This window comes from Psittacula echo (genome assembly GCF_963264785.1).
Source record: "Psittacula echo genome assembly, chromosome: 17".
NCBI classification, from domain to species: domain Eukaryota; kingdom Metazoa; phylum Chordata; class Aves; order Psittaciformes; family Psittacidae; genus Psittacula; species Psittacula echo.
The window spans coordinates 6,193,899-6,218,606 of record NC_137753.1 but is presented as its reverse complement, the minus strand read 5'-3'; the positions used below and the strand labels follow the sequence as shown (position 1 = coordinate 6,218,606).

Here is a 24,708-nt window from a genome sequence, read left to right as displayed (position 1 = left end):
TTTGTTAAGGGACAAACCACCAGCAGCTCTGAATTCTTGTGCTGGTGCTTCACTTTCCTAAAGCCTGTGGGGTTAAAATCCAGTTGTGGCTCTGCTCAGTGTGGGTTTTGGGGGAGAATCCAGTGGGGCTGCTCTCTACACTATCTCTTGGCTGTAATATTGGGGGTATACCAAGGTAATTCTCACTAGAAAACTTTTATGTCCTTATATTAAGTCAATTCTAATCAAACCTATGCCACCATCCTCAAACAATGGTCATTTTCTGCAGTGCAGTTTATCTGTGGGAAATTTGCAGTGACACTTGAGGTTGTGCCCTGGAAATCAGTTAACATTCAGTATAAGGCAAGGATGCTGGTCCTCATAGGCTCAGGAAAGAAATGTATTTTCCAAATATTTCAGAAAATAATGGTAGTTTTTGTTTTCCATCTGTCTTGATGCACCTTTGAATGGTTCTGTAGGCAAAATAATGTATCATCCAACCTTAGGGATGCAAGGTGGGAGATATGCAAAGGTGCTGTATTTACCAAGGGAGAAGATGCAGCAGTGCAAAAAGAGGCTTGTCCCTGAGTGGAAGTAGCTTGTCCCTCTTGAGCTCAGTTCACTGCTGTCACTCCAGCTTACTGCTGAATGTGACTGATGAAATTTTACCTAGAATGCATAAAATGCAATCCTATTAAATTCTAATTTAATCTGAGGCAGAAAGCAGCTACCAGTGCACACACAAATGCTGCTGTGATGAGTGATAGGAGAACAAGAATGTCAGCTGTTGCAAGGATTTGCAATGGAGTGGGAATAGAGGAGGCTTTGGACATAAACATGTGGGCAATGCTCTTACGTGCTTTGGTAAAACAGAGCATGGAGCTGATACCAACATCCTACCAAACACCATCCTTAAGCCTTGGTAGTCTGATTACTTGTTTTAATTTTCAGCTGTCTTAAAACGCATCCTGATAAACTGTTGGTAAATCAAGTAGCTACCATCAGATGATCTGTAATGGAGCATAAGTGAAGCTGTAATAAAGCAAATATCTAGATTTGCTTTTGAACTGGTATAGAAAGTGCTGAGACAGAGATGAAGTGGCCTGATGATGTAGAAGAAGTGGATGAGTGTCTAAATAATAAATGATCCCAGGGAAAATGACACGTGAGAGGTTTTATGACATATGTTAATGTTGTAGAATAAGTTACAGTGTCAAGGAATGGAAATATCAGATTTGTACAATACTCCATGTTATGAAGTGTCCCTTATGTGAGAGGTGCTGCTACAGTCACACCAGTTACCAAGTGACAAAATCAAGTAATTTAATTGTGATTTCACAGTATTTTTTGCATGTTGAATGAAAGGCTTCATTGCCTCAGTTTAGTTGGTTTCATTTTTAATAATACTGATTACACCATATATTTTCTTATGTTTTTAGGGCCAATTTCTCAACTTGGCACAAGATTCAAATTTTAATGCAGTCGACAACATAAAAGCCAAGTTTATCTTTAACTTTGTTATGGTAATGACATTTCCCTGCTGGGACCTAATGTGAATATTACATGGAAAAATACTTCCTGTAGCTGGGGAGCTGGTGTAAAGGGACAGTCAAAACCCCCTAAAAATGTAGGAGCACATTTCAAGTCTTTGGTGTAAGGTAATTTCAGTCTATCTGAAGGACTTGACATGAGCACATGCCTTCCAGTGCTGTTTTATATTTCCCCCACTTCTGCTGATGAGAAACTCCCCCTAGAGATGCTTACTTCAGCTGTAACTTTCTGAGAAAGGTAGTGGAGCTGTTGTGATTCCTAATCCTGGTGTAAAGCTTATGTATAATGCAAAAAAATCAAAGTAGATTGAGCAAGCGTGATGCTTGAAAATCTCCATGGACTATGAAATGTGAGTGTGGCAGCAAGAGTCACCCAAATGAGTATTTTTAGAAACCATTTCCTAAGCATCTCCATGGGAATGGCAGAGGTCAGAAAAAACAACTTCCACTGCTTTATCTGCACAAAGCATTTAGAATAAGGTGACCACGGGGGAGAGGTGCCAGAATACACACAGGCACCTGCTGAGAATGGAAGGTAGATTGGGGTCATCTCTCTACAATGGGTGAAAATGGGTTATGAAAAGGCAGGGAATGAGGGAGGTGGGGAAGGAGAAGGGGCTTGGTCGGTAGTCCCAGGAGAGAAATGGGACTGGTTGAAGCAGCACTGCAGACTCCAATATAGACAGGAGAGAAAAGCAAAATCAATCAGGGTTAATGATGGTCCATCTCCCTCCTGCCCTCCACGAGAGAGGCAAGGGCAGAATGGGGTGATAAAGATGCATGAATAATTGCAATGACAAAACACCTGCCTGCCAGGGAGAAGTGGTGAATGAATTCCTTATTCATAGCTTTAAAGCCCACATATCTAACTTAAGCATAGCTGAGTTTGGGGAATAGAAGTCAAGAAGATGAATGGCTGGACCTCACTGAATTAAGAAGGATAAAATAATGCACACTGTGTATGAACACAGTACCAAATACATTCTGTTTCACAGATTACATGAAAATCAGTGGTGTTCAGAAGAGCAGGACAACACCCTGCCTGTTTGTTAGTGCAGTGTGGATGTGATTAGAGGGTGATCCTTTAGGGAGGAAGAAGAAACTTCTTTCTCCATCTGAACTGGAGAAAAACCTCGGTTCAAATCTTGGCTGCAGTAAATATTAATTATACAAAGAGGAGGGATGGCTGAGACTAGCACACCCAGACTGGCTGGTAGCCCAGTGCCTGGGGGACCTGCAAGGCATGAGAGGAAAAGGGAGAAAAATCCACACTTTGGCTGGTTTGGACCAGCAAATGAAACTAAATTTCCCCATATTTAGGAACTTCCTAAAGAAAGGCAAAAAGCTCCTGTTAGTACCTTCATAAAATTAATGCCCCAACAGCAACACAAGAAGGCAAGAGAGTTTCAATCACAGCCAAAACACGGCAAACTTGAAGTCCCTTGGGGAAACAGTTTAGCCACATTCAGGCTCATGTCTTCCCATTTATATTAATGCAAAGAGAAAATCTAAGGAGGGGACTGAGTTCAGTTGCTCACCACATCCTGATTTGGTGCTTATTGAAAATAACAGCTTTGCCTGTTTATGTTCACCTCCCACTAAACAGAAAGTTGCTGCCAGAAGCTCAGGGTTTTCTCTCAGCAGAAAAGCATCAGTCTGGAGGGATGCAGATCTGTCCTGCTGACAGCTTGGAAATCTACTATCCAAAGGTTGCATCAGAACTTGTCTTCAAGAGAAGGTAAATGAATGAATTGCCACTAAGCATCAAGTTTAGATAAATACTCTTTGGATCCAGAGGCCAAATAATTCCCGTTGGCCATAGCCTGTTATTTTTTTGACGGAGATAAACAGAGGCCATTTAGGGGAGACCTTTAAAAGACAACTTGCCAAATTCAGCCTGGGTGTTTAAAGTCTCAGAGGTGCTTCCCATCTCACTGATGTCAAATTGTCTTTTCCTTTCTTTACCATCAACACAGGTAGCTCATTTGTTTTGTGATCTTTATTCCTCAGTGCTGTTTCAGAAGCCCAAATGTGTAGAATTGGTTCAAAACCCACCTAAATATCTAAAGTGAGTTAGATCTAAACCCTACACCTAAATCTCTAAGCTACTTGAAGTGGAAGGTCTACTCAGTTCTTGTATATTGATGTATTTTAGGTTTCCTCTTTGTCCCAGTTCTGACTTGAACTGGTTTGAAAACTCACATCAGGAAGAGCAAGCTGCACCAGGTACACGATGGGACTCCTAAATCTACATGAGTATTCTGGGCAAGCTTTTGAAGACATCCTGTGGTTCAGTGCCCAACCTATAAAATGACACACAAAGAACATGGTATCTGCCAAGACCTTTAGGAAACAAACTCTACATGCATCCTTCTTGAAGAATAATGTTAGTGAGTTCGTGTGTACCAGGATTCCTCCTCTTTTTGCAACAGCATCAGACACTGCTCATTGAAATCCATGAACAAGAATAGCAATGACTGGGTTTTGGTGCCTTTTTTCCCCTCTTTGTTATACATAGAATCATTTTAAGGAGGACCTTTGAACCTTGACACAAGCCATCAGCTGCCCTTGGGGTAGAAGTGAACAGAATCACCTCTGTCTGTAGGTGTGGGGGTGCTAAAATCTGCTGTGGCTGAGCCGTGGAGAGCCCACATATGAGCATTATCAGCACCAGTACTGATGCAGTGCAGCACTGAGTTGCTTTTGCAGTTACCCGCATTAACACCTGCATTGCCAGGTTTAGTTCAGATCCCACAGCAATGCCTTCCCGGCTCAGAGGAAGAAAAGAAGTTTTCATATCTCCTCTTAATTTCTTCAGTTTAATCTCAACATTTTGAATCCTGTTGGTGCAGTCCTCATCACCCTGTTAGATTAAAACCAAAACCACATCATCTAAGTGCATTTGCTTGTTTCTAACAAATATGTTGCCATGGGAACTTGCTGTTTCTCTAGCTGCTGTGCCAGATGCACCAGCTCTCTGTCCCTGGGCTGTTTTAGTTTTTCCAATAAATTAATTGCATTTAAATTAAACATATTAAGTGATTTCTTGTCAATTAATTTGAACGTTAAGCTGGGTACTTGCAAAGTTTCTCTCTTCCTACTCACCCCATAAGATTAATTAACTCCTCCAGATATTGTAGTCCATCACATAAAGCTGTGGTCTTCCCCAGCTCTCTGCAGTTGGAGTACTCGCTGCCTGCATGGGAAGTAATCAGTGGCCAAAGTAATTGGTTTTCACGAGTCTGTTCTCAGCTGCCCTGTCAGATTAAAGCTCTAATGAAACTCTTTCAGCTTCCAGGAAAAAATATTCAGCAGAAATGTGCTGTAATTGCAGGTGGAAAGCAAAGCTGAGAATGGAATTGCGTTTGTCTAGCACATCAGATGTTCATTTGTTGATCCTCTTTGGAGGCATTCCCCCTAGTGCTGGCTCCGTCATGTTTCCTCCTTGCATTCCTGCTGTGGGAGGATGTTTGGGTTCGTCCCAATATCCCTATTTTGTGTTAAGTCAGTAAAAGATGGAGAAGAATTCATGCATAATGCACAGTGGGTGAAGAACATCCTTAGCACAGAGGCAGATAAACGATACAGGGTTGCTCTGTACTTTGCTCGTGTGCATTCAGCCAGTGGTGGGGACTTGAGGAAATACTTACATTTGAACTTAAAAAGTCAGTAAAAGGATTCTCCAAGAGTTGTTTCTAGATCTGAACTCTGAGAGCTCAGCAGCAAATGAGCTTATTAATCTTTTGCTTAGATTTGTAGCAGGCTTCCTCCTAAAATTCAGGGGTCTTGGAGCAGAATGTTTGCTGTGGGTACATGTGCCCAACACTAGCCTAAAGAAAGAGTGGAAAAGATAGTGAATATATGTAGCAGGCTTAAAACACTTTATACACAGCTTCCTGATCTGCAATCTGAAGCTAAAGAAACTGACTGATAAATTAGTAGCCCACAGGGAAATCTTATTTACAAGGAAAGCAACAGAAACATTAATGCATCTTTATTAGCCTTATTTAGACCATATGCTTCCTTCATGGTGGGAAACTGCAGAGTCCCTGCAGTAAAGCAGCAGTGGGTAGATGCTGAGTTACAAACTGCCGATTTGCATGCTTGCCTGGACCTCTGCAGCTGCTGGGACTTTTTGCTGCAGTGAGAAGTAGGCTGATAATCAACCAGTAATGGGAAGTGGAATTTTCTTTGTCTCCTCCAGGATTTCATTGAGTAGCAAAGTTATGGAGAGTATATAAAGAGAGAATGGTGATTTTATAGAGGAGGGGGTGCACAAACCGGAGTTTGTCAGCTTTGGTGAGAAAGAACACAGGGAGGTGTTTCTGGTTTTCTCCATTGTCTGAAGGGGGCTACAAGGATGCTGGGGAGGGACTCTTCATCAGGGACTGGAGCGATAGGACAAGGGGTGATGGGTTCAGACTGAAACAGGGCAAGTTCAGGTTAGATCTAAGGCAGAAGCTGTTCCCTGTGAGGGTGCTGAGGCGCTGGCCCAGGGTGCCCAGAGAAGCTGTGGCTGCCCCATCCCTGGCAGTGCTCAAGGCCAGGTTGGACACAGGGGCTTGGAGCAAGCTGCTCTATGGAAGGTGTCCCTGCCCATAGCAAGGGTTGGAGCTGGATGATCTTCAGGTCATTTACAACCCAGACCATAGATTCTATGATTCTATATCTTCTAGCCTCCTTGTCCCCTGAAATCTTTCCCCCATAGTAACAAGAGCTGGAACATGCCATGTTTATGGTTTTTGTTGTTTTGTGTTGCAAGATAACCCCTATCAGAGCTAGGTGATGCTGTCCTGCATCTGCAAAAATGCCATAGCTGTACCTTACACATCACTGGGAGATAAGCTGGTTGCTTTAGTGGAGGGTATCATCTATAGGCACGTATTACATATTATCACTATAAACCAAAATTTAATGGCAAATTCTATGCTTTATTCATTAGGATAGTTACCAGTGGTTTTGAATTAAATTGTAGTTACTTTCTTTTTAATGCATGCACATACTTTGCTGCATATGTTTAGATAAATCAAGTGTAGGCCAATGGAAAGGAATTAAAAAGTTGATTGCCATAACTTTGAATTTGACTTCTTCTCTGGCTTTTCCTATTCCAAGTGTGTTTCACTTTGCAGATTGTTTTGCTTGGTTCGGGCCAGTGCAATCCGTGCAATTTTTCACTCAACACCGTGAACAGAAGATATCTCACTGCTTTTAGTGGCAACAGTTTCATTGCCAAACTTCCCTTGGCACCTTTGAAGCTTGATTTGTTTATTTCCCTTTTTAACGGCATGAAAGTCCTTTCAATTGCCCCATGGTGGTTTCTTGCTCTCCTGTTGAGTCTGAGTTTTAAACTGAAATGTAAGCCTAAGCAAGCAGTCGGATCACTCCTAGCTAAAATTTTCTATAGGCCAATTGCAGCTGGAGAATGACAACATTCCCGTTTTGTTCCTCATCATCCATGAAACAAAAAAATATGTAGAGAGAAATGCATGGAAAGGATCTTTGGGGCTCTATTAATGCCAAACACAAAGAAGCTCATGCTTAGATTGTACTTCTTTGATTACTCAACTGAGTTATTAGATACATGTAGAACACCCATTTAAATGTATATCCATTCTCCTTCTGCAGTAGATAAATGTGCTTTGCCTGGAATCTGTAAGCAGAATACAGCACTTTGATGTAGTAACAGGAACTGAATAAAGCCAGTCAGGAGACCGAGGGAAGGATGCGGTTGGCTTTAAAGTGAATGGAACAGAGGAGTCTCTTGGTTAGTTAATTAACTTCAATGTCTATTTTAATGAACTTTCTGTGATGCATGTGTAAGTATCCAGATGCTTGCAAATATTTTTCCCCAACAACAGGCTTTTGTTGGTGTGTTGTAAATTATAAAGTGGGAGGCAACCTGTCTTCTGTATCCCAGGAATCATAATTTAGTATTTGCACTGTGGCAGCATCAGTGTGCTGGTGGATCAGAGAGGGCTGGTGATCAGAGCTGGATGTTCACTACAGGTGACTGGTCTGGTGAAGCTCTTTCCAGGCTCCTCCTGCACAAGGAGAACTCGGGTTAAATCAGATTTTTTTACTCCAAATAGCTCTCTGTTTGCTAATAAGAGTAGAGGAGTTGAGAGAACCTGGTTCTACTAGACCCAAGTTGTGCAAGGTGCATGAAGGTAGCCCTTCCCACAGAGGTTATCCTTAAATCCTCAAATGTTCTTCAGGAATTGTCTGTACTTATAGAGTCATAGAATCCCAGACTGTTTTGGGTAGGAAAGGACCGTAAAATCATCCAGTTCCAACCCCCTGCCATGGGCAGGGATGCCTCACACTAGACCATATAGGTTCTGTCCAACCTGGCCTTGATGGCTGAGGGATGGAGCATTTACCACTTCTTTGGGCAACCTGTGCCAGTGTCTCACCACCCTCACAGTAAAGAACTTCCTTATATCTGATTAATGCCAAGGCAATCCCCTTTGCTATTTGTTACAGGGAACTCTGGAATAAACTTTAATTTAAAGATGATGGTGCAGCAATATTTCGAATCACACCTTGCTTCTAGAGAGGGGCTGACCCAAGCCCTGGGTGATGGCTCTGCCTGGAGACAAGTCCCACAGCAATAGGATAAATGACACTCCCAGAGTCGGATGCTCGCCTTGGGTGGGATTTCGGGAGCAGCCCATGCTGGCTGAGCTCTTCAGCAGGAGCAGAGTTAAGCAGCTTTCAGTGCCTTGGAAAATCTCACCCAGCAGCAAAGCTGGAATAAGCACATCCGAAGTTAACGAAGTGGCATGGTTGGATTTCTGTCTGAACACAGCAAAAAGGAGGAATTGTCCCGTGGGTGAAGACCTGGGCTGAAACATGGGAGAGCTTGCCTGCAGGGACAGATTATCATCCCTCCCACCCCAAACCAAAGGCAGATGTTTTCCTCTTGCTGACTTTCCATAACTCATCCTGCCAAGGACTCCCTGTGCACTGCTGAGCAAATCGCTTGTTCTCTTACATCCAAATTCCTTTTTGCAGTTCAGCTCCCACAGTTTTGGCTTTTGTTTGCTTGTAGTAGAAATACTCTGGAAGAGGAAACATCCTCTGTATTTTACACAGCAAAACAGGGCTGTGTTCTCACGAACAACTACCACAGCCAGGAAACAATGGCAGTTTCACCTTGGTAGTCTGTTGGAGGTTTTCCATTTCCTTTATCCTGGCCTACTTGTAATTGAAGATGCAACTGTCCTTGTTAGATGAGCAATTTCAATATTCTTCCTATTGATGCTATTAATTGGATGCTTAATTCTTTAAAACATCACAGTCATCTGTGGAATGAACCAGATTTAGGATCCAATAGTAATAGCTGAATAACCACATCTGCCACCATAGAGCTCACTGGAGCTGCAATTAGCCACTTAAAGGCATCAGACATCTCTGTGTTAAGAGATTAGGTCCATCCTGCTGTTTTCATTACCTCAGTGAGAAGTGGGTGGGTTAATGGAACTCCTCATTGCGGCAGCATATTTTCAGTAATTGTGGTCACCAGATTTTGTAGTGGTGACTGCACTAAAAATGCACTGGGGGAAAAAACGGATCGGGTTCCACCCCCAGAGCATGAGCAGTAGGTCAAAGGAGGTGATCCTGCCCCACTACTGTGCTCTGGGGAGACCCCACTCCGAGCACTGTGTGCAGTTCTGGTGTCCCCAACACAGGAAGGATATGGAACTGTTGGAGCAAGTCCAGAGGAGGCCACAGGGATGATCAGGGGCTGGAGCACCTCCAGTATGGAGACAGGCTGAGAACACTTGGGCTCTTTAGCTTGGAGAAGAGAAGCTGTGTGGAAACCTCAGAGCAGCTTCCAGTGTCTGAAGGGGGCTACAAGGATGCTGGGGATGGACTCTTCATCAGGAACTGGAGCGATAGGACAAGGGGTGATGGGTTCAAACTGAAACAAAGGAAGTTCAGGTTGGAGATAAGGCAGAAGCTCTTCCCTGTGAGGGTGCTGAGGCGCTGGCACAGGGTGCCCAGAGAAGCTGTGGCTGCCCCATCCCTGGCAGTGTTCAAGGCCAGGTTGGACACAGGGGCTTGGAGCAAGCTGCTCCAGTGGAAGGTGTCCCTGCCCGTGGCAGGGGTTGGCAATGGATAATCTTAAGGTCCTTTCCATCTCAAACCATTCTATGATCTATTGCTGTTAGTTCAGGTGGGAGGAAGAGTTTCTGGTTGTGCTCTGTGTGAGGAGTCCTGTACAGACTCAAATTAAAAGGTTCTTTGCAATTACCTGCTTTTACCATAATGCTTTGAAACACTTCTTGGAGTTCTTGGGGTTTTCCTTTAATATTTTGGGCTTTTTTGACACTGCCCCCAGCACCTGAGACTGCAGGCTGGGAGCCAGAGGAGCTCTCCTTGCAAAGAGATGATAAAAGGGGGGGCCCTGTCTTATATATCCCAGAAATAACCTTGCAAAACTCCAACAATTGATTTTGGACAGCGCAAGTGCTGCTTTTATTACATATAAATGCCAAGGAAGAAATGAAATTGCTTTTCATACTGTAACCCTCCAACCTGGGGAAGTTGCTGTTGAAGTCTCGGGGGGAGAGAGCTTTGCTTAATCCTCTTAAAATTGGTGTGAGTGCTCCAGGTTATTTTGGTGTCCTAGCCCTGTTTGGTTTTCGGTCCTCTCTTGCTGCTCTGGAGATGGGGGAGATGGTTGATCTTTCTCCCAGTTTATTCCATTATTCTGGATCACTGGGGTGTTGGTTATAAACTGACCCTGGCATCACAGGGAGCCCAGTGTAAGTACCAGCCCAATGTGCTTCTTGGCCAGGAGGGTATGGCGCAGCTCTCTGATGCTTCTTGGGTTACTGGGAAAGCAAACACTTATAGTCACACTTCTACACACCAGTTCTAATGCCCAGGCCACAAAATCATCCTTTTTCAGATATAATACACCAGAACACCAGCTGAGATGTAGCTGTGTTGGGTTTTGGTTGGGTTTTGTTGTTTTTAAGCTGGTTTTTGAGTTGTTATACCAGATGCTCGATCTTGGCTCTCTGAGTTGCCTGCTCTTGAACCTGTTTCCATACATTTCTGATCACTTGTTTGACAGAAGGGATAATTAAAAAGAACATGTCTGGAGCTGTGGTGGGGACAGTGGAATGGATGAAGCTCTATGCTTGCTGAGGTTGTGCTATAACAAAACCTTTTGCACTTTGGGCGAAACTGTGTCTGGCAGAAAGAGAACAGGACAGTTAACTTGATGAGGATTTATGTCTCATGGGTTTCTCTGTCATTATATACTATCTATGATGGAATCCGAGTTATTAAAGCCAGGTGACTGATGGACCTCTACAGGCCAAGGAGTGACCCTGAGCCTTTGCTAAGCTTTGAAAACCTCAGGTTCATTTATTTAGATTTTCTTTCTATGTCTCTAAAACTAGACTGGAGAAAAAGAGTTCAGGGCTTGCCTGAGAAGGGCAGTGAAGGGAAATTGCCCTGAGAGGTGATAGAGTTGTTGTGAACATGTTTCTACAAGTAAGACTGAGCTAGGGGACTGTTTTCTGGATTCTGCTGCAATTATAGATGGAGCTTTGTACATTTCTCTGCTGGTTTGGATGCTTATTCAAGTGCTCCACACCTCCTGTCTTGGTAACAGCTACTCAATATTTTAGCTTAAATTGATGATGCATAAGCTAAATATGTTCTGAATATGAAGTGTTGCTCTAAGAGATCCTTTGAACATACAAGGTACAGCGTTAATGGGCTGTGTATCACCTGCATCATTGTTCGTTTTCCCAGTGCTGAGAGCATGAGGGACATAACACTGTGAATAGTGATGGACTTGCTTCCTGAGGTCTTGTAAGCTCTCAAATTTGCCCATGGTTTTGGGTTTTAAAGATAAAGAGAGCATGGATCTTCTACAGCCACCTCTTTGTTTAGGGATGCTGTGCACTAGGTTTGTAGTATCCCAGGTCTTGGAGCACTACTTCCATTTCCTATATTAATTATTCCTCCCTGATATCTCAGGACAAAGCCACCCCGCCCTGCCCCCCCCCCCCCCCCCAACTTTCTTATGCACTTTTAAACTCGCAGCATTCAAGTGGGCACAAAGCAATGGAAGAAATGAGTTAATTCATCCCTTGTTTCCAATTAGCTTTGCATGTGAAGTAGCCTGGGCATTGACTTAGCTCCACGCTGAGGGGCAATACTCCACTGGGTCAATGACCAGCAGTTAAGTAGCTCCAAGATACCCTCTAAGGCTAATAACATCCTCTAAGTAATAGCATGTATGAGTCTGCCAGGTCAGAAGCTATTTATTGTCAGAACCTGTGGCATTACAGCATGCTTTCAGATGCTTTACCTCTCCATACTATTTTCTAGACACAGCCAAGTTTGAGCTTACTCAAAGTGATACTAATGTTTAATTTTGAATGGGCTAATTAAACTGACCACCACAAAACCTTAGCGGTCAAGTGGAGTTTTGGGTTCTATCACTTAATTCTGTTTTTCAGTAGAACTTTAGCAAAATGCTGAGAAAGTGTTGTCTTTATGTCAGAATAGTACTTATGCCCTTTAGTACCTCGTGTATTTAAACTTCTGCTCAGTTCTATAAATACCACTTTGTTTCCCAACATTTTCCAAGGGATAGAAAGGATCTGGAAAGCTTCTTTAAGTTTTTAAACAGATACAGTAATATGCAAACATGTAATTCAGATCCTAATCAAACACAGAGAATTATTTTATTGAGCAAGCTTGAAGTTTTAATAAAGTTCAAAATGCAACTGGATTCATGTCCAAGGTAACATAACCCCCACTATGGTTGTGCTGCTTGGAATTTTAAATTCCATGCAAGAATATATGTATTTAAGTCTCTTTTGCAAAGATGTGATGCCAAAATGTGCCATCTGTAAATGAGTTGCTCCTCAGCTTTGGCTGTATAATTTGTGCCCTTAAATTATCAGGCAATGAAACTCTAAATATGTATTTCATATGTCTTCAAAGGTTTTATTTGGCTGCCAGCCTGAAAAGTATCAATATTGTAAGGATTAAACAAACACAAAATCAAATAATCTAACAGAGAGACTAAATCAATCCAAAAGGAATGTTTGAGTTGTGTGGACTTGTTGAACAAGGGAGAGAAATCAGTGTGCCAAAGGCACACGAACAGGATGAGTGTTTAGAATCATATGATCATAGAATGGTTAGGGCTGGAAAAGACCTTAAGATCATCTAGAAACACCTTTTTCATCATCAGCTGTGGTTCTGCAGGACTCAACAACGCTAATGGGCAGTCTGCAGTGTTGTGATTGGCGACTGACCTGCAGCAGCAAACCCGCTTTTCCTGGGTTTTGTCAATTTGGTAATGGTTTTCTGCCCTGGGAACAAACTGTCTTAGCAAAGTGTGATTTAGTGGTATGGGAATGCTTTCACACAGGTGAAATAATGATAGCTGTTTGTCATTGTGTGGATAGAGAAAACTTCTGAAGGCAACAAAATGTCCTGAGAAGGAAGTGGGTTGAGAAGGTCACAGAAAGCACAGCCTACGGGCCATATCATAAGTGGGCCAGAAATGGGTTTTTTGGGTGCAAATCTGTAAATAACAGCTCTCTAATTGACTCGAGAACCATCACTTGTACAATTAACTTCTTTCTGCTGATGTCGGACATGCATTTCTTTGATCTATACAGTGTTTGTAATATCAAATCTATAGTTTTTAACTGAAAATCTGTGCAGCTGAGGAAGATTAACATTTCCTCAAGTACGATGCTGCCAGTGCACACAGTACTGCTGTCTGATTTTAAAGTTGCAGGATCTTAGACTGTGGAAGTGCCATGTTGCCTGTCAGATGTGAGCAAAATCAGAAGCTGAAGCTGTTTTCAGTGGGTCTGTATTGGATCCTCAGTGTAATAATCTCTGTGAACATGAAGATTTTGGAGACCTTCTGCTGACTCTGAGTTCCCTGAGGCTGGCTGCACAGGGGTAGAGGGTGGTGAGTCCCTGACACAGGTTGTCCGAAGAAGTGGTGAATACTCCATCCCTGGCAGTGTTCAAGGCCAGGTTGGACAGAGCCTTGGGTGCCATGGTTTAGTGTGGGGTGTCCCTGCCCATGGCAGGGGAGTTGGAACTGGGTGATCTTAAGGTCCTTTCCAACCCTAACTATTCTATGATTCTATCATTCTATGACATGACATGGAGCTGTTGGAACAAGTCCAGAGGAGGCCACGAGGATGATCAGGGGCTGGAGCACCTCTGGTATGGAGACAGGCTGAGAACGCTGCGGCTGGGGGCTGGAACTGGGTGGTGTTAAGGGCCTCCCCAACCTAAACTCTTCTGTGATTCTATGATTCTGTGGACTTATAGAACTGATCTCATCAGGGGAATCCCCGAAACTTGTAAATCAGGCAAAGAAAAATGTGTAGTTATTTCCTTTGACCCATTCTCCTGCATTGCACAATAATAAACCAGTCAAAGCTGCCTGTCTGACAGTCAAAAGACTTTTATTATTACATCTTTACTCTTGTGCCTTTCCAAGATCCATATTTCCCTGAAAATTGAAGGTAGATGGAAAATTCCTAATCTCCCAAGCAAACTGAGTAGCTGGAAAGGAGCAGACAATTAAGATGCACAATGCTTTGCTTTAAGTGACAGACCATATATCACAGCCTGTGGAATATGGCATATTAATGCACTGCCTAACCCTCGTGCTCAGTGTACCACACTGCAGTGGAGCCCTCACCATAGCTTAGAAATGAAGTCAGTCTTTGAGGGAGCTCACACCGAAGCTATAAAAAGGAGTCAGGCCTTTGGTATGTTGTTTGCAATAATAAAAGAACAAGATTGTGGGTGTCTGCTTGCTCACTTCTAGAGGAGGTGTTTAGGAACTTAAAGGGGGTTTATTTCTTGCTGTTAATGCTGTTAGCAGAAAGGTTTGTGAGAAGAATTAACAGAAACCATGAGTTGAGGCAAAGCTCAGAACAGACTCATAAGTTTTGCAAGGAAAATGTTACCTCAACAATGTGTTTGGGCACTTACAAATCCCTATAGTCAAGCAGTACTGGCAAGCAAAACACCCTTTTGAATAGAAATGGATGTTACAGGCAGACACAAAGCCAAAGTCATGATTTCTACCAAAAAATGAGACAAGAATGTTGCGAAGTGGCAGCACAAAGTTTCCATGAAGTTTAACTTTTCTCCGATTGCTCTGTACCTGTAACATTCGCTGCCTAAAGCACCATTAGAAGAAAATAAACAAAGAAGTGGCTGGCTGGAGTAGTGCCCATGGATTTCTCTGAGGTCTGAGATGGTTCCCAATTGACTTTCGCTGCTCTTGTGGGGGTGATCCCCAGCTGAACCTGTCCTGAATGTGGGGCAGACTCCCCAGAGGAGCTGCTGGGCAGTTTGGGTCGCGGGGACCTGCCACTGCTTTTTCCTTTGACTTCATAAGGTTGTTATGAAGCTGGTTCCTTCTTTGAGAAGGTGCTCACCCCTGTGGGAATTCCTGCTGTTTCTCTGGCCCCTCCGAGCTCCTGTGACTTCCCTGGGCCTCAGGTATTCTCCAGAACTTGACAATTTCGTTTCTGTTATTTATGAGGGGTCAAGTGCATACAAAGGGATAAATCAGAGAGAGGGGGAAAAAAAATATCCAACCCCCCCAGAGCAAACAATGTAGGAAGAAAGCATTGATGTTGCCTGTGACTGCAGCGCATCCTACCTGTCCGTAAATGAGTTCTTTGCAAGCAGCAGGGAGACGGAGGAGATTGTTCCTGATCTATCACTCCAAAGGCCAGAGTATCGTCTGCAGAAAGGGAAGCTGACAGGCTCTGACCTCCAGAGCAACTTCAATCTGCTGCAGGCTCAGACATAAATATCTCCACAGGCACCGAGTGCTGCACGAGTTATTTAAAGGAGAAACATACACCTTTGTGCTGGGGACAGTTTATGTACTTCAATGTGGCATGATTTAGTCATGATGGAGTCAATAGACTCCAGAATGATGGTGAAGTGATCCCCAGACACCAAAGATTGTGTTTGCGATTCAAGAGGACAGCAGTGTGGGCAGTTCCCATGCACTGAGTTAGCATTTGCTCTGGATGTATTAATGACCTCTAAATGTTTTATACAGCGTGATGTTCTTTTGCTAGTGAATAAGGTGTGTAGGTGGGTCTCAAGACCCATGCTATTAGAAGTCCCAGATTCAGCTGGAGAAAGGGACCAGCAGATAAACCCCTCCACAACACCTTTTTCCCCAGCTGAATGCTCAGTAGAAACCATGTCCTTGGTTTGGAAAGCAGCAATGTTCTCTGTTGTGCTACCAGTGAAGTTTTGGTGATCTCTGATCTGAATGGGTCCTCTCTGCTTCTCTTTGTAGCGATAGGACAAGGGGTGATGGGTTTAAATTTAACCAGGGGAAGTTCAGGTTAGATACAAGGAAGAAGTTCTTCTGTGTGAGGAAGGTGAGGCCCTGGAAGAGGTTACCCAAAGAAGTGGAAAATGCCCTATCCCTGGCAGTGTTCAAGGCCGGTTAGACAGAGTCTTGGGTGACATGGTCTAGGGTGAGGCGTCCCTGCCCATGGCAGGGGGTTGGAGCTGGATGATATTAAGGTCCTTTCCAACATAAACCATTCTATGATTCTTCTTTTAGTTACAGAATTGTGTCCTCCTTTCTGCTTTCCACCCAGAGGCGGTGCTCTGTTCCACCTGCACTCATTTATTTAGCTAGTTATTTTGAAACTTAATGATCAAAGCATAAAGTTATAAAAAGGTGCTTCCCCCCTTAAATATTCTTGCATAAATAATTCATATATGTGTGTGTGTATGCATCACTCATTGTCACATACAGCATCCTACGTTTGGGACTTGGCAGATGAAGAGGTCGTCCCTTGGCCTACCCAAATGTGAATTCAGACCTGAATTTCCTTTTTGTCTTTTTCTTTTTTCTTCCTCCAGGTTGGCAGGAATGAAAAAGCCCCAAATTATCTTGAATTTCTTATGCATAAAAATGAATTAATGATCAGGCAGTTTTATGCTGCTTGAGCTTATTTGACCTTGGCAGGTATAGGAGTTCCATTGAGTTTTATTTGCCTGAAATTATAATAGAATATTCCACACATTCTGGAAAGTCATCATCCACTGACTGAGAAATACTCAATCTCTGAGTTTATGTAATTTTAACCAGGAGAAGAATTTCACCTATTTGCTTTCCCATCTCAGTGCCACATGGAAGCCACATCATTATTTCAGCTATATGAGAATTGGTGTATCTATAATGAAACCAAGTTACTGAAAAATACCAGAAATTGGTTTTACTGAGTATAAAAGGAACCTGATTTTTGCCTAAACCCTTGTAGTGCTTTGTATGAATTCATGACTCCCCCTGCTTTTCTCCCCCCTATTTGAGGCGACTTCAGAAGATACAGTTGGAAGCAGAAGGAAGCCACATTCTCAGATTCCATCCAAAAGGGTGCCCTTCTCCTTTTTCATCTCATGTTTATTATTTTATGCCATCAAAGACACAAATGTCAGCTACTCCTGTTAGAGGAAGAACAATGTGTAGGAGTTACCAAAGGAAAACAGGCTGGAGAGCTTTCTCAAGAAAGAAGTCTCATTGTTTGCTCCTTATCAACAGAAAGCAATGGCCACATTAAATGGAGCTGGGAATGAGGAATAATTAATTCCTCTGGCTGAAACTCTGTGTCATGTCTGCATGTGAGTAGGGGAGGGATGAAAGGCTTTGTCTCTCTGTTTTATTTCTTAAGGTTATTGTGACAACATCCTCCTCCTGCATATGCTCTGGGCTGCTGTAAAGATCATCCAAACCTTGCTTCCCATCAGTGATAGTCAGACGTGGGTTTTGGCACTTCTGTGCTTTGTGTGAAGCCGAAAAAAGGCCCTCTCCCATCAGCAGTTGTCAAACCCACAGGCCTGAACTAAGTTATGTGGATGGGATGATGTTTTTCCTCTTTGTTTCCCTTTCAAAGTGAAGAAGGATTACCTTGGCCCGGAAACTAAGCGGGAAGGGAGTGGATACTCATGTGCTTTTGTAGTCTTCCTTTGCTGAGCAATGGCCAAAAGGAGGGTTTGCCAACAGGCAGAGAGATTTCAGTGCAGGCACAGAGCAGTGGTTTGTCTTCTTCAGTATTACATATCTATGGATGGCCAAAACCATGTGTGTTAAAGGAAGAAGCAGTTTGGGCTATACTGCATGTTGTAGAAAAAGCTTTAGTAATTTTTTCTCATGAATGACCTAATTTGAATGTCTTTTCCTTTTTCTTATGATAATTTAGACTGTGGAAATAACTGCCATAGGGAGCATCTGCACTTCTGGTTTGTATTCTTACCCTTTTGTTTCTGAAGTGTTGGGTGCCTTAAAGGCATACAGGACAGAGCATGCCCCCAGGAGCTTTCGTGCTAAGCAAGGAGTGTTTGGTTTTACTCTATCAGTATTAATCCTACAAACGCCCCTGTTCCAACATGCTTGCACCTCTCTCCCCCAAATGAAAAATGAAATGCTGTGGTTCCCAGCTCGACTGCTATGTCCATGCAGCACTGATCATTACATGCCAAGCACACACGTTGCAATATGGGGATCACTTCCTCAGACCCTTTTAAGACCTTGCATGGGGTCAGTAGGAGCTGTGAACTCTTCAAATCATGTTCTGAATAACTTCACGTTTACATTCGCTTGCACTGATCAGTCTCTGTTATCGCTGGATGAGTCACTTGCTGCATCCCCATTTCACTCCTGCAGTTGCCATAGCAGGGTAATGGTGACCCAGGCTGGGTAATTTGTCCTTGTAATGATTCATTTATCACTCTTTAGAACCCACTTCATCAAAACACTTAAATGTGCTTTAAAACGCTGTACTTACAAAGAATTAAAATAAGCCCTTACTTGAATGGTCTGGAGGTGGGGATAGTTGTGCTAATCAAACCTAATCATACTTTTCCTTACTGATATTAGTGATAAATGCTCCCACCTTACAACCTTTGGCCCAAAGTAACAATTGGAGATGAATAAAGTCAATATTCAGAATCAAATACCATCAGTGTGTGATTCCTGATTAGATTTGACATTATGTTAATACCTATCTTCCAGAAACTCTGTTGCATTGACAAAGCTTTTCCTGCTGGAATCTGGCTTTCAATTAGAAAACCATCCAAAAAGACTGAGTTCAATTCGAAGATCATTGTTTTGCTGGAGAACAACAGAGGAAAGTGCAGGATTTGGTGGATGCCTTTGAAGCACTCTTTATTTGATTTTCATTTGCAACCAAATGCAGAAGAAATATTGAGTAGAATGCTTCTCCATGTGGGGAATAGTGCTGCAGTCAGTATAGTTCATATACGCATATAATATATGTGTGTGTGTATGTATATATATGTGTGTATATATATATATATATTTATGTATACACAGAATCTCAGCCTGGTTTGGGTTGGAAGGGACCTTAAAGCTCATCCAGTTCCAACTCCTGCCATGGGCAGGGACCCCTTCCACTAGAGCGGGTTGCTTCAAGCTCCGTCCAACCTGGCCTTGAACACTGCCAGGGATGGGGCAGCCACAGCTTCTCTGGACAACCTGTGCGTATACCTATATATGTATGGAAGCCTTTACCAGCTGAGTTGTGACAGTAAAAATCCAAGTAAAGTTCTTCTGTTATTACTCAAAATATACACATTTTCATTTCAACCACATTGGAAATTGAATCTTGACTAAATATGTTGAGAACAGTTGTAATGTGTTAACATGTTGACTCTGTACCAGTAAATACTTGGTTTAATTTGCATTTGTGAGAAAATCTTCCCATTACAGCTGCAGCAGAGTATGAGCTGTGGAATGGGGTAGAGTTTTGGGACAAGGCTTTTACACCTTATTAGCACTGCAATAAGGGAAAAGTACTTTAAAGAGCATTAAGGAAAAACAAAAAGTCGTTAAAAACATATTTGTCAGCTTCCAGAGATGCTAATGAACAGAAACATAATGACATTAACAGCTTGTGATCCTCTCCTTTTCCAGGGGAAACCTTAGCCTCACATACTTCTTTCATCTTGGTATAGAAATGCACACTAATGAAGGTTCTTTTTCAGGACAAGAACTATTTGAGAGTGGAAGATGTGGCAAAAAAACCCCCAAAACCCCTTATGTGTATAGCAGATCTTTTATTCTGTTTAACACATAAATAAAAGTCTTTAGGAAAAGCAACGTGAGGCAGCTGTGGACAAACCAAAAGAAAAGGGAGGCCTGATACCTAAATGTTATTTTTGGTGGTGGTGGGAGCACTGGGAGAAGGAAAAACTGGGAGAAGGTGTCTGCTGTTCCCCCAGCTAGGAACATTTTTAAGGCTGAGGAGCAGTTCTGGGGGGAGGGAGGTTGTTTTTGCTTTTCATTAGCCTAATCTCATCTGAGTTTAATAGCGAGAACATGATAAACCTCACGTTCTTTTCATTAAAGAAACCTGTATCTATTCTCGTCTAGTTCAGTGTGTGCTATCTGCTGGCATTATTAAAGAGTTCATCATTTTGACTCCTCGTGCAAATCACAAAGGGGTTGGAAGGATTTGATCCACAGCTGCGGAACTTCTGAGGTGAATCCAGTGGACCCGTACATTGTAATTGGCACCTAAATGTGCTTTAGACAAATGGCGCCTTAGATTGTGCAAGCAAATTACTTCTTGACCACGGCTACTTCACTGTATTAATTCACAGATTTAAATTTATCCTTTATTTTTGTCAGAATACTAATGGAAGTATTTTAAAGTGTAATTTTAAGCTATTTACTTTGAAAGCTATTAATCCAATCAAAGGAATCAAAATCACAGCCAATTCAGACTTAGAAGGTGGGTTTATTTGTTGGGGTATAACAGTGGTATCTGCGTAACTCATACTGAGAACTACATCTGGTACAGGTTTTCCATTTGTATCATGGGAAGAGCAAGGGTTGAATGCTGAAAATTTATTCAGACAGGGAATCTAAAGTGAGCTGATCTTTTCAAGTGAGGGAGCTTTCCAGTGTGCTCATACAGCCTATAGATGTACTTATCTTGCCTTTATCTCACATTAACTTCACAACCTCTGATGATAACTTCATAATCATCAGCAAAAATGCCCTTTTAATGAGAAACACGAAGAATACATGTAGTCTGAATAATGGAATGAAAAATGGAATGTTGAAATTGCTGCGCACATACAAGCTCTGTACCTTTATTCTACTTGTAAGTGCAGTATTGCCAGCTCTATTCATTCACATACTGTGATGGTTCAAACAGCATCCGTCTCCCACCTTTCTGAGAGTGTCTTAAAAATCAGCTTTGAAATGTGGTTAAAATACACACTTTGATTCTCATTGTGGTGTTTTCAGTCTGTGCTTAGCTGCACATAAGATGTGGCTTTCCAAAACTGAAGTAGAGCTGTTCAAACCATTGCAGGTTTCCAAGAGATGGGCTCTGAGAAAATAAAGAGCTACTTAGGGGTGAAATAAAGTAACAGCTGCTGTCAGCTACAATCAGAATAGAAATACTGCAAACGGGAGTTAAAAGCGAAGAGGAGGAGGAGCCTCCCAGCACCTCCTCTAGTCTCGCTGTCTGCTGTGCCACTAGTAAATCAGGAGTAACGCCAAGGAAATGAGTCAACAGAGTCCCACAAATATGAACCACTCTGCAAGGGGAAAATCAAACTGTTGTAATATGTGAATCACTTCTTGCCCTCTGACTCTCTCTCAGTTTTGGGGTTTTTTTGTGTTGTGTTTTATGAGCTGCTTTTCAGTTGCTTTTTGGCCAAAGCAATTCTCTTGCAGAATTGCAAAAGCGATTGCTACAGCTGAGGCCTTTGTAAACACCCACCATGGCAGCTCTTCATAACCTAATTAAGAGGCAGCTACAAGCCCAACGCCTCTAAGGTGTCCAAAAAATCCTTTCTGGTCTTTGCTTTTCAGTGGCTACCTTTTATTTTCCCCTTTATCAGACTGAACAAAACACATCCTATAGCTCAGGCTATCAATAAGTGTCTGAAGATTTTCCTAGCTTGGGATTTGCTCTTGGAGAAATTTGGAGTTAATGGACCTGTATGCGATGCTGTTGCTAAGAAACCCTGGCTTGGCTCTGTAATGTCCTTTTGCAGTTTGGCAAGTGACTCCCAGATGGAAAAGCTTCTGTTTCAGCCCCTCTGCCTCGCTCAGAGGAGGGTGTGATTCGCTCACAGCGTGCCCAGCTCAGCCCCACTGTGCCCCCCACAAAATGACATGGGAAGCTGATGTCCCCTATTTCCTAACCACCTTCCCTCTTGGTTTCTCAGCTCACAAACCTCCTGCCTGCCCTTTGCACATGCCTGTAGCAAATAATCTACTTGTTGTCTGGGATTTGCGGGTTCTCATGGCGGGGATTGTATTGCCAGCCTCACATGCCTTGTAGCTAGGAGATGTCCTAACCTGGCTCGAGACAAAAGGACAATTTAAAAGCATAGCCCATCCGCTTTACACTGTGATATGCAGTTTTCTTGTTGCCATGGCAAAGCTGGAAAGAAGAGCAGGGAGCTGTTCAGGTGAGGGAATGCTGCCTCGGTGGGCAGGCAGAAAACAGGTTTGGGGTTTTCTTTCTAATGGGGTGCAAAAACCCATGGGGATGAAACCAGAGGCCTGTGCTGCTAGAATTTCCTTGAGCCACCATCTGTTGGTCTGCGATTTGTATGGGAGAGTCCAGGAAACCTGCACTAAACCTTCAGTGAGACTTCATTTGAAGGATTGAGTTTTGTCCCAGTCTCTGCTCTGGGTGTGCTGTTTGACACTAGGCAAGCAACGTCGTTCTTCTGGCTTTCCCATTCTGTCTGTGATTTCTGATATGTGTGTGGAAAGAGAACACTGGAAGCTGGGGAAGAGGAGGGGCTTTCAAAAGACCAAGGGTCCTTTTTATGTTAGGGTTTCCCAGTGCTTTTCTCTTCCCCAGGTTGGCAGAGCAGCCCTTTGGGTATCTGAAGCACTTTACCCGTCATTGCTGACTCAGCTCTTGTTGGGTTGAACTTCTGTGAGCCTGAAATCATTGTGAGACATTGAGGAAAAGCAATGCTTAGGGAAGACACATCATTCTGTGTTACATCAGCTTAGATAAGGATGAAGTCCATCAAAGACTCTGAAGTTACTCTAGTGAGAGCAGAGGTGGTCTGGAGCTATTCGGGAGGTAGTTTCTGACTTGCACAGGTCTGAGCATATAATATTTTACATTGGTATGGAGCTCTAGCAGATTTGGTGCTGATCTCACCCTGACTTTGTAATAGAGTAAATAAACCTCTTGCCTTGTGCGGTCTTAGCTCACCCCTTGCATCTTCTAAGAACACCCTAAATATGACACCAAAATTAGTTTATGGAGCTGTATTATAATTTTCCTCTCTTTCTGTTTTTCTGGTCATAATTAACAGGGACACTTTCTGTCAATCAGGTGTCAAAATGCTTGTGCCTAAGAGAACGGTTGTTCCCTGAGGCAGTTGCCAGGGCAGAACACAGAGATAGTCCCAGGTTATTGACAGGGTGAATTAGCTTTTCATGTTAAAGCTGCTGTTTAAGCATGTTTGGGAGCCTCAGGAAGATGAAAGGCCCTCAAACTCTCAGGCATTCTCACTGCCAGCTGAAAGAGTCTCACACAGGGAAAGAAAGTTGGAGCTAGAGCTGCTCAGCGTCCAAAAAGTGAGACTGTAGGCTGTGTTGATCAGCTCCAGGGGTTTGCAAGGTGGATTGGCTATCAGGGCAGTATGGACATGGCAGCAAGTAAATGTGCTTGTTTGAAGGCATCTCGCACCCATTGAGAGCTGGGCACCCGAAATCACTGCCCTCTTTGACTTGCACCATCAGAAGTATTTAAGCTCCATCCTCAGAAGCAAGTTACATGTGAAAATGGCACAGTTGCTCCGAGATGCAGGAACCAAAGAACTGTGGGTGTGTTTGGAAATGAAATAAGTGTCTGAGTCACTTCAGGGGGTTTGAACATTTTAATCAAAACCTTTTCTCTTTACCTGATACTCTGTGCTATGGAGGAAAGCATTTTTATTTCTCTTCTGCTCTGCTGCTGTTGTGGTTTTAGCTGCTTCACACACCACTGGGGTATTACAATGATCTCACCTCTTCAAGTGCCTGGCTGCAGTCCGAGCCCCTTGCTTGGACTTGGCACAGGAACATGACTGTTGGAAAATCCCAGTCCTTCTAAGCATTGCTTGCAAAGTTCTGCTTCCCCAGTTTCATACTGGTGGCAGTTACTCCTCTTGTCCTTTATTAAAGTTTCATTTCATTGCCTTGCCAAACAATCTTGCTGCAAAGGCTACAGATGAAAGCGAGGAAAGGAGGTTAATGCAATATGTTATCCCTGTTGACAGGAATATGTGTTTCTTTCCTGCTTTCCCATTGCTGAAATAAAGGCCACCAGTGACTGTTTACACATGCAGTGTAATTTAGATATAACATGTGGGATCGGCCATGAAGTCAAGGTTCAAAGCTCAATCACAAAACCTAAGAAATTCAAACCAAGGAAGGCATTGTCTTCTGAAGCTGGGGAAAGTTCAGAGCAAGTCATTTGTCCCCCAGTCAGCAACAAGAAAAATGCACTTGGTTCCATGAGGCTTTAACATTATGAGGTACTCCATCCCTACTGAAAATCCCATTGATTGCAACAGAGATAAAAGCACCTTAGCAGAACATCTAGAAAACCTAATAAATAAAAAGTAATAATTCCAACTTAGACAAACATTTGGATGTGTGTAATTAGTATTGAATGCTCTGCTATTGAATGTTCCTCTTTGCTGGGAATGTCATCTTTCTGACAGATGATGGTGCTTGGGTGGAATGAAACATCGCTGAAAAGGAATGCAGGTACCCACAATTCTGTTAAAATGCCATCCTGAACACAAGATGAGGATGTGCTTAAACATCATCAAGACTTGAATGTTCTCTAAATGAAACATCACAGTTGACATACGTTTAAAAATATAAACCCCCCCACCAATCACAGTGTAACACATTTCCTGCTATCCCTTTTTACCTCTGACTGAGTTGGGAGCTATTCCAAAACGTATCATCAGATCAGTTGAGAAAAAGAGTAACAATTTGCCCTTGAACTGGGCAGCTGCTCCAGAGTCACCCCTTGGTCCCTCTAACGTACACTGAAGCTCCAGGTGCCTTTATTCTGGCTGTGAATCACAAGCCTCTCGTGAACCTAAAGCAAGACTC

At 42.9% G+C, this 24,708-nt stretch overlaps 1 protein-coding gene across 1 annotated transcript in view; it reads left to right on the top strand.

Moving 5' to 3' along the window:
- Window positions 1–24,708, top strand: part of KAZN (kazrin, periplakin interacting protein) — a gene marked incomplete at both ends in the record, with an annotated part of 214,706 nt that overhangs the window by 19,828 nt on the left and 170,170 nt on the right. The window lies entirely within an intron of this gene.